Source organism: Mus musculus, chromosome 5 (genome assembly GCF_000001635.26).
Source record: "Mus musculus strain C57BL/6J chromosome 5, GRCm38.p6 C57BL/6J".
Classification (NCBI taxonomy): Eukaryota; Metazoa; Chordata; class Mammalia; order Rodentia; family Muridae; genus Mus; species Mus musculus.
In genome coordinates this window covers 119,684,910-119,692,847 of record NC_000071.6, presented here as the reverse complement: position 1 = coordinate 119,692,847, position 7,938 = coordinate 119,684,910, and the positions used below count along the sequence as shown (strand labels likewise).

Genomic DNA, 7,938 nt, shown 5'->3' with positions numbered 1-7,938 from the left:
AATGGTTTGAAGCAAAAGGAGAAACCGGGATGCAGAGGGTAATCTTTTATATTGAACACTCCTACAGGAAACCTTTTTTTTTTTTTTTTTTTTTTTTTTTCCGGCTGGCCCATCATGAACCAGGACTGGACAGGAGTCCCAGCCCAGTCCTGAAGTTCAGCAAAGGCATTCTGGATGAAGTGCCAATGATGACCTCAAGAGGGCGTGCCTGAGGGACTCGGACTCAAGCAGTGGCTCCTAACCAGGGCTGATGCTGTCAACGTGGTTCAGGGCAGCATCCAAAGACATCTTAGGTTGTCTCCCAAAGCGTCTGTCTAGTGGGCAGATACCAGAGCTAAATGGCACTACCCCTTCCTGAATTCATAGACAGGACATCCCTGAGCTCATAGAACCAGCCAGTTGTCACCAGTGCCCAAGTTTGAAACCTAGGCTGAGGGAGCACTGGGAGAAGGAAGGTGACAATTTGGCCTTGAAATAGCTTGCTTCTGAAGAGTCGGGTGGCGTGCAGTTGAGAAAGGAGAGGCCAGGTCACTCCTGTCCGAGGAGGCCACTGAAGATGATGCTGTTCTATGATCATAGGACTTTTTGAAACGTGCTTCCGAGCAGGACTTTGGGATCATTCCCACTATTGGATAACTGGTAAGTTTGAGGTGAAGCAGACAGTGAATTTGATGAGCTCCAGATACGAGGATTGTGAAAGAGGGAGTCAAGGATAATCATTTAGAGACATCCACAGGAACCCAGTGGTCCAAGGACAGCTTAGAGACAATGAGCAGAAAGGTACAACCTGGGCATCATTCATCCTACAAGACCGTCATCTTCATCCTCACACAAGCTCCAAAAATTCTCTGCCATCAAGTTACATGCTGGTCCTTGGAGTATTTTAATTATCTAATAAATCGATAAAAATAATTAAATGACAAAATTAATAACTAAATCAATTAATCATAATAAAAATAATTAATAGAATAATTTAATTAACAAGTATGTATACAATGTATGTGAGTGTAAGCATGTGGATATAGCTCAGAGGACAGATTCTGGGAGTTTGAGTCTCCTTGCAGCTTATGAAGTACCCCAGGCTGGCCAGACTGTGACTTTCAGTTCTGACCTCCACTCCCACGCCCCATCTCCCCGTAGGAGTGCTGTGAGCTCAGATACATTCCTCCACATCCGACTTTTAAAAACGTGTCTTCTGAGGTTCACACTCAGCTGCCAAGCTTGCTCTGCCGGCACTATACACTCACCTCATGGCATAAGAGATGTTACACAACTTGATCAAGGTACCAAAGCAATATTGTAGCAAGGTACAAAAACAGGTCCTGTTGTTTTTATTCTACATCGTATCTTTGTGCCTCAGTACCATGTTTCCCTCCTTCCCTTACTTTATTTTTGTGCAACTTGGCATAGAATCTAGGGGCAAGCTCTACCATCCACCCCCAGCCCTCTTTCTTATTTTTAAGAGACTTGTTCTCTGCATTCGAAAAATCTCCGTGAACTTCTCCGGTGCAACCAGCAGATGGCAGCAAAGGAGCGGCTTAGCGAAGCCATGGGCGCCTGACTCACGCTGGCCGCAACTGCTCATAGCTTTTTCCCAAGGGAAGAACCCAGAAGCAGCTCAGGTAGAGTGCAGTTGTCGGTTGCCCGGTCCTGTTTTAACCTGAAGAAATCGAGAAGCGCCAGGAGGGTGCCGCTCCCATTCCAGTCATCTCCAAAGTGGTCCTGTTTAAAGACAGAGCAAAGGACCTGTATCCTCATCATCTGGAGAGGCAGACACCTACCTACACTTTATGACCTGCCTTCAAGAAAATCCTGGGGGCAGGCTCGGAGTGGAAGAGAGGTTGGTGTGGCATTTGTCTTGAGAAATGGGTGGTGTCTGGTGGGCAGGCTGGAGTCTCTTGAGTCAAGCAGGCAGCTTCCGATTTCATGGATGGTATTTTTGAAACAAATCTTGGGGCTGAGCAGGATACAGCCGGGCTGAGCTTACTCGTGGGGTAGCGAAGAGGCCTTCCTCCCCAGTAATCAGAAGGAAATAAAGAAAAACGGACCATAGATGTCCCCTTTGTTTCCTGAGCGTTTCTTTAGATGGTCATGGATTTTTTTTTTTTATGATAAGTCAAAAATTACACAGTAGTGGAGAAAGGTAGAAAACACACCCAGGCTAGCCTCTACCTTCTTCCTAATTCGAGGTCCTCTGTGCAGGCTTGGCTTGGGGGGGGGGGAGCCAATTACATATCACTGAAAGTGTTCCTGCGTTTTTGTTTTTTCTCATCTTTGCTCTGACTTCTATACAGGTGTTCCCCCAGGCCCCAGAGTAGCCTTCCTCCAACATCCACACAGGTATTTCCCAAAAGCCAACCCCACCCCACCCCACCCCTCATGTATGTCTTAGTGGAGAAAGTTTGGGATCCCAGAACTTGGAAGAGTCTGACGCAAGAGCACTGAGATTTGGTGGGGAGAGGGGTCCACGTGGGATGCAGGAGAAAAGGCTGTCATCAAACAAGATACCATCAAACAGAAAACTAGAATGTCCTGAGAGGGTTGGAGGGGGCATGGAGCAGAGGAAACCTGGCTAACCTTGACAGTATGGTGAACATTGAAGCCACATCCCCCCCACTCCACCCAGTCCCAAGCCGGGACCCCAGAAATCTCCCCACAAAAGGGCCTCCCCTACAGTTTCCTATACCTTCCACCCTGGCCTCTAGTGAGAAGTAATTTTGTTTTATGAAAAGTAGTTGCTTTTTATTGCCTGGGATAGCCTAGAGAGGGTGACCCTCCCAACAGGAAATTAACAGAGAACTCATTGAGGGTGATAATGACTGCTCATAATCATTCGGCTGATAAGTTAATATAACTGATTAATCAACTAATTATACAGTGCCCGAACACACCTACTTCCTTCAGCCTTCCCATTTAAAATAAGCAGGCTAAGACCAGGCGCTACGAGTGGGAAGTGGGAAGTGGGGAGTGGGGTGTGTGTGTGCTAAAGTTAAATTTAACCTAGGCAAGCCCCAGGCTGAAGGCACCATCTTAAATCTTAAGTCCAAATGTTCCTAAACCCCATTGGTTATTGTCCCCTGAGCAGTGTGTGAGTAGGTCATTGGTTAGGATCACACATCTCCGAGAATCTGAACTTCTACTGCCCTTTCAGAAGGCTGTGCACATGTAAACTACATTTTCTGTGTAATTTTCACGGGCTCCTCAAAAAATAGCCCTATAGAATAGCCAGTGAGCTCAGAGTAGCTGACCTTGGGGAGAGCAGGCTGGGCTGGGCCGATAGAGGGGTTGCTTTTCCTGTGTGGTGGCTCCTGAGTTGTTTGGTTATGGCACTGTCTTTCCAAACCTGCTCTTCCCAAGGCTCTCTGCCAGATTGGGAGAACTGGGAGATAGCTAGAGCTACTGCCAGGGTGAAGAATGCCTCTTCTAGGCACAGAGAGATTTAAAAAAAAAAAATCCTACAAGATGCTGGTTCTGGGGACTGAGATAAATGAATGACAGCCCCACAAAGGTGACCGGAAGGAAGGAAGGTCTACCCGAGGGTCAGTTTGGTGTCCATAGTGTCCTTGACACTTGGAGACTTTGGTGAGGCCAAGAAAAATGCTGGTGTGAAAGAATACAAGTCCAGGGTTGGCTCTGGGGTCCTGGGGAGGACAAACCACCGCTCTGGGGACCAGACAACTCAGCAATCCGAAACCAGAGCCCAGGTCATTAGCAGGAAACCAAAGTGCCGGGGTATCGAATTTCTAAAAGTGCCAATACTGGGCTGCCTGGGATCCTAGCACTGGTGCAGCTGGTGGTAGGGGCATGTGAAAAACCAGATGGCACCATCAGTCGGTACCCTGTTCTAAAGAATTCTTTCCGGTCCCCCTGGTTTTGTCTCCTATTCCTGAGGCTTAGACCAAAGCTGGGAGACAAGTCTTCAGTTTGGGTCCTCTGCACCTTATGGGGGTGGGGGTGGGGGAATGTGTGTGGCCTACAATCGCCCAGGGGCTGGTCCTCTGTCTAAGATCTCTGGCTTCTCAGCAGAACCCTGGTTTTTACTCCCTTTCTGTCTCTTGCAATTAAAGTCACATCGATGCGATGCAAATAGAGGACCTGAAAGGAAAAACAAAAACAAAAACAAAAAAAAAACCCAAAACCTGCATTTGCAGAGGTTTCTAGAAAAGGAACAGAACAAACTAGCAAAGTATAAACACGATCTTCCCAGAATCCCCACCTGCAGAGCCTGTGTCTGTGTCTGTCCAGCTCTAGGCCTTTGCTCCTGGCTAAAGAGAACAACTGTAGACTCTGGGGATCCCAAGGGGCATCTGAGCCTGGGAGCCTAGGACACTCAGCTTCGTCCCTGATCTGCCAGAAAGAGGAAGCCAGGATATAAACCTTGGGCCTGCTTGACTAACCACTCTAGTATTTGGTTGAGGACGAATTAATCCCTTCTACCTGGCATCCACAGGGCCTCAACCTCCAAGTCTTCACCTGGAGAGAAAGAAGTCCTGATTCCAAATCAAAGCCCTACTTTGACAATTGCACCATGGGATTCACACCAAAATTACAATCCTGACCTCTGAAGAATGGAAGCAGCCGATCCCCAAGCCGACCCACAATTTCTCTGTATCCGGGACTGCAGGTAGGGACACCTGAGTTAGGAAGAAAGGTTGTGTTCTGGGGCGCCAGCAGAGCTCAGGTTAACGACTTTAATCTGCCTGCGTCTGCGTACTGGCGCTTTCTACCACGGGGCCTGAAAATCGAACGCCCTTTACAGGGTTAATCGTGCGAGTGACTGAGGTCACTTCGTGGGTGCTTTCCCCAAGTGCACCAGGCCAGAGCGCGCACGCGTTCCCCCCTTGCAACGCCATCAATTTCTATCGTGGTTATTCTGTGTGCTTTGAACACCCACATCTGCAACATATATTTCTTGATTATACGCATCTTGATTATAAAACAACCGAGTGCGTTTTACATCCGGAACTGTCTCGCAAATGAAACTCCTAAATCCAAATTGGAAGGGACGTCCGCAGATGGAGCACACACAAGAACACGCAAACACACACATGGCTTTCTAACACCTGTGGGCCCCTGGGCTCGGAGTACCAGCATCCCACCGCTCCTTGTAGGTACCGACTTCTATGGCTTCATCTAGACAATATTAGGCCACTCCTGGGGGAACGCTGGGGGGGGGCACACAAATACTCCCCCATAGCTATTTTCTTGGCTGGCTGCCAAGAGCCCAAGTTTAGAAGCCGGCGAGGCAGAAAGTGTGCTGACGGCAAGGTTACAAGCGGTCTTATAGAGCCTCAAGGAGCCTGTCTGTTGGCTTAGGGGAAAGGTCAGATCTCTGGTTTTCCTCGAATGGAATTTTTTGAAAGGCCTCTACCTACTTCGAAACTTTCACCCATGCATAGGTGGATCTTAGGACAGTTCAGGTTCAGAGAGAGACTCTGTACAAGCCTACACACCGTACACCCCTCGCTAGTTACTACAGGACAACCTAGACCGGGGGCAGGGGGGCTGACTGCAGGGTCACGACCCCTGCCTGTGCCCAAGCACGCCCTTCGGCCCCTGCAATTAGCGCCAGGAGGTCAGGAAGAACCCGGACGCCTCTACCCACAGCTCTAAAGCCCAGCGAAGGTGACCTCAGCCCCTCCCGTCCGGTCTCAGACGCCAGCGCAGCCTGGAGCCGATCTTCCCCACTGGCGGGCTGGTGGGCGGGCGCCCGGAGGGTTCTAACCGGTACCAGCATTCATGACCTTATATCCACGGATCTCCAAGGCACTCCAGCCCTGCAGGTCCCCCAGCACTGCGGGGATGGGAGTCGCAAGGGGGGCTGGTGGTTGCAAGAACTCTGGTCTTCCTTTGTCCCTGTAGACGCGGCCGGGAGAAAAATAAGAAAAGTCCCAAACTTGGAGTTTATATAGTACAACAACAAAAAATCTGGACAAAGCGAAGTTGGTCTGAGTTGAGACTATGTGGGCAGATTGGTGTGTGTGTGTGTGGGAGGGGTGCGGGTGTCTCCTTTTATCTGCTACTCCTCCATCCTGGTTACCTCCTCCTGTATCTCCATATTTCCACACGGAGAGAATAAGGAACTACAGTCCCCCTCCTTGACTTTCCAAAAATCCCTTGGAAATCTCGTCTGAGGCCCACATAGGGATAGATGGAAGACTTGGCTCTTCTTCTGACAGTAGTGAGGTGGGGGCGGGGCGGGGTGGCTTTGGAGAGGGTATGTCAGACTGGGGTCGTGGGGGGGGGGTGCGACCAGAAAGGGGCGCAGAGGTGAAGACCTCACGTTCCAGAATCCAGAAGGCTCTGGGGTGCCTAGCCAGCCGCAGTTAGGCAGGGCGCATTCGTGGGTCAGACAGACAGGTGGCACTCGAAGCCAAGGAGAAAAAAAAAGGAAAGGGGAAAAAAAAAAAAAAAAAAAAAAACCAACCAACCCAGGCGCCGGCCCCGAGTGGCCTCCGCAGCCGCCGCCACCACCACCATAAAGCCCGCGGCGAGATTGCGACCGGCGCCAGGTGAGTAATAGGTACAGAAATTCAGAGAGATTGCGAGCGAGTCACCCCTGGTCCATCAGCGCCACAAGAGTTACACATTAACAGCACTATATATAAATAAGATACAGCGGAGATTAAAAGGAAAGAGGAAAGAAAAGAAGAGAGTCTGAGGAGGGGCCGGGGACAGGTTTGGGCACTGTCCCCAAATTTGGGGGATGGAGGAGGAAAGAGGGAAGAAAAATCCGACTGAGAAAGCCAAGCAAGTTTGGTTTGATTTGGTTTGGTTTCTGCTTTCTCCGCAGTTTAAGCCGAGCTATTTTCTCCTCAATTTGGGAGCTCGCGCAGCCGGAGGCCATGAGCCAACTACCACCTTCCCAGGGCGGACTGTGAAGAAGAGTTTTGGTCCCGAAGAGGACCGGCCTTTCCCGTCCCCATGTCCCCTTAAGCACTCTCCAGTCCCCTCTCTCCCGTTGTTTTCTCCTCCTCCCTAGACAGCTGGGGAGAAGCAGTGCGGGTCCCCACGTGCCTGGGCTAGAAAAGGGGGGCTTGCCCACCCCTCCAAGGTCTAGAGCTGGATCCTCTTCCAAACACAGGAGGGGAGAGGAGGGGCCCCCCTCATGACTCTCCATTCAAGAGGTGACAGGGACGTTGGGCCCGGCTGGCGGGCTCCGGGATGGGGGTTGGGGGCAAGTCAGCCGCCTGGCGGGCTCCAGCTGGGTCTTTGAGTCAAGGCCCCCAGGGCAAGAAAGTCCTAAGGGCTAACTCTAGAGTACCTTCCCTTGTAACCCCTCTCCAACACAACACACACACACACACACACACACACACACACACACACGCCCCCGAGAGGATCCTGGAGGGTGGGGAGACTGAAGAATGACAGGACAGGACAGAGGCTTCACTGATTGATTAATTGATTGATTGATATATGTATATATTTGAAAGATTCAAAGATAAATTGAACTTCAAAAAGATAGGTTGCCTAACTGACTCGGGACTGGTTAGGGAAATGAGATGGTAGCTTCCCCGGTGCCTTTTGCCTTGGGTGTTCCATGTGGACTCCGAAAGCACCTTGCCTCTCTCTCATGGTCACTGTGGAGCCCACTCCTGGGCCTTACCCACAGCCCTGAATGTCCATGGATAAGGGAGTCTGCTTGGCCTTTTCCTGTGCTAGATTCCGTGGGTGTAGCGGACCTTATTTATTTTGTTTTGTGATCCATGTCAGAAAAGGGAAAAACGAATTAAAAGCGAAAACCCCTCCTAGCTCTTATTTCCGGTCGGATTCCTGGGGGGGGGGGGGAGCCGACTTTGAACACAGGGTAAAAATCTTCTCCCATTAAAACTGAAGTATATGAAGTTCCTCTTTAGGAAACCTAATCAGGCCCCTTTCTTCTCCCGTTCTGCTCCCTAAATTAAAGGGAAAATATTTTCAAATCAAATGTGGCTC

The 7,938-nt window shown here is 50.1% G+C and overlaps 1 long non-coding RNA gene across 1 annotated transcript; it reads left to right on the top strand.

Moving 5' to 3' along the window:
• The first annotated feature begins 1,629 nt into the window (after window positions 1-1,629).
• Tbx3os2 (T-box 3, opposite strand 2) lies at window positions 1,630-7,760 on the top strand. The gene is made up of 3 exons (NR_040416.1): window positions 1,630-1,840; window positions 4,451-4,624; window positions 6,794-7,760. It is a non-coding gene; the product is annotated as a T-box 3, opposite strand 2 (long non-coding RNA).
• Window positions 7,761-7,938: the final 178 nt, after the last annotated feature.